Source organism: Myotis nattereri (assembly GCF_964212035.1).
Source record: "Myotis nattereri genome assembly, chromosome: 12".
NCBI lineage: Eukaryota > Metazoa > Chordata > Mammalia > Chiroptera > Vespertilionidae > Myotis > Myotis nattereri.
In genome coordinates, this window is record NC_138087.1 from 60018803 (window position 1) to 60021284 (window position 2482).

Below are 2482 nucleotides of genomic sequence, written 5' to 3' on the forward strand. Positions count from 1 at the left end.
CTCATCTTATCAGTAGCCACCTTGTATAATTTGATTCACTGTTTATAGTCTGTATTTACCATCTCAGTTATTTCTCTGATGACCTGAGAAAAATACTATCAATGAATCATAGAGGGTGGAGAACACTGACCGGCAGAGCTTCAGTCACTGTGGGCGGCTATTAATCACGATGATGCATTACTAAAATAGCTGCCTGGGTGTGACTGAAAGTTGATTGCAGCTGCCTTCCTAGCATGTCAGAAGTTTATTTGCTACTTGGAGTATATGGAATGTGAATGTTAATCATATGCATTTAAAGAAAGTGCAAATGGAACGTGACGAGCCTCAAGGGAGGTCAGTTTGGATGTGATTATGACATTATCAGTAATACCGGCTGGAGATATATAGGGGACATCTATCTATGTGATACCTTATGTCACACACAGATAAGGGCATAGTAGGGGACTGAAAATACCTAAGTGGTAGTTTCACAGGGCACATAATGCTTTGGGGTCCATTAGTGTCCGAAATTGTACAAAACAATAAATATTTGCTAGAAGTCATGTATGTTATGGCTTGGTCAGAACTGGCCAGGCAGCCAAATATGTTCTGTGATACTCTTAGAAATGAAAGGGCACACACAAGTAAATGCGTCCATCAAAATATAAGAGATTCTGTTTCTGCCTGGAATGTAGAAACCTGGAAAGAGCAACACTTCCAAACAATAGAAAAAGCTAGATAATACAAAATTACAACCTTTCATGAACCCAAGAGACAGCGGAAGTAATAGGGAAAATAGTTTAAATCCAGGGGGAAACAAGAGGGGAACACTTGCAGAATATAGGAGGATGGTAGGCTGGACCCTACACAATTGAGAAAGAAAAATAGGAAAAAAATATTAGTGAATTACTAAAAGCTGAGCTAGCCTAGAGTACAGATATAGAACTCATGACCATTGAAGAAATATATACAGGCAAGCATACTTTGGAGATAATGTGGGTTCAGTTCCAAACCACTGCAATAAAGTGAACACTGGCATACCTCAGAAATATTGCAGGACATCCATAATAAAGCAAGTATTGCAAGAAAGCATGTCATCATATTTTTGCTGGTGAAAGGTCCTGACTTCAGTTTTTTTAAAATGCACCAGCTGTGAAGTGCAGTAAAATGAGGTAAGCCAGTCATTTGGGCCCATAGGCAGGCTCTTCTCCACGGACCTCAGCAAGGCATGCAAGAGAAAGATTGGGGGCAAGGTGGAGTGAGTGAATCATCGATCAATAGTCATGGAAGAGGGGAAGAACTGCTGTTCAAAAGAAAGATACAAAGCACCACTCAGATGCTTCTGTGCTGCAAAAGCCTTAAAACTACTGGGAAAGGACAATGAGTCCTGTAAACTGCAGCACATGTTGCATAAAGAGACAGGAAGAAACCATCCTGTGTTCCTATCTTTAGGCAACTCCTACCACTGGAGAAATGTAGGATCTTGAAAACACCCAACTGGAGACCCAGGGAGATAATGCTTTGTTTTGTTTTGTTTCATTTAGCTGCACTTTAAAATGTCACAAATAAGCCTGAGGAATCACCCTGCATCTTACTGTTTCTGTACCTGGGCAATTTAGATCTTATTTATCAGCCTGCTGTCCTGTTTCTTTTTCAGAAAACTAGATACCATTCCCAGATTTTCTGATATCTTTTTTTTAAAACTGTTGTGGCTTGCTGAATCAAACAGCTAAAATTAATACAAGTTTAATGTCATCTCCTTCAAGAATTAACTCATCTTTCCGGGCTCCAGATAACTGAAAAAGCACACCTGATCTCATCCAAACACTGCGGATGTATTTTTCACCCAAGAAATTTCTGATTTCAACAAGAGAACCATTCTCCTGAGTAATGACCTCGATGTGGAAGTGAGCGTTCACAGACCTCATCTTGTAATGGAAACCCAGTGTAACACCCTCAATCATGGTCGTTACATGACTGCAGATAGTGTGAATGGTAGCCAGTTCCTTTCTATTTCCCCACCATTTGTCAACCTGGAGCCTCTTCTTTTTCTTTCCAAGGAGACTGAGTTCTACATTGATGTGATTGAAGTCTGTCCTCAGGGTGCCTCCGGGGCCTTTCACAGTAACTATGTGTCCCTTCAGAGTGATGTCCACATTTTTTGGAATGTCAACAGTCTAATTGCTGAGAATGGTCTTCATCCTCACAGAAGAGGTTGCAAAGAGAAGATGTTTTTAAACCCTGTTTTCCACCACCAGCTTCACAAATATGAAGCAACTATGAAAAGCTCAGTTGACCCTGATGGCACTGAGCTGCCAGGAGTTATTGCAGGCAACTGAGATGACAAGTCAGAATGGAAGTAACAGTCAAGCCTTTAAGCACTCACTGTAATATCATAGGCAAGAAGCTGAACTAGCTGAACTTGAGAGAGCACCAACTCCTCCCTCTTCCATTTGTACCTGGAATGGTTCACCTGCTGAGAAGGTGAATCAGCACATATATG

The 2482-nt window shown here is 40.9% G+C and overlaps 1 pseudogene across 1 annotated transcript; it reads right to left on the reverse strand.

Moving 5' to 3' along the window:
• Positions 1-1632: 1632 nt before the first annotated feature.
• On the reverse strand, positions 1633-2180 carry LOC308527737 (large ribosomal subunit protein uL6-like; annotated as a pseudogene). Its single transcript has one exon. The product of its transcript is annotated as a large ribosomal subunit protein uL6-like (transcript).
• Positions 2181-2482: the final 302 nt, after the last annotated feature.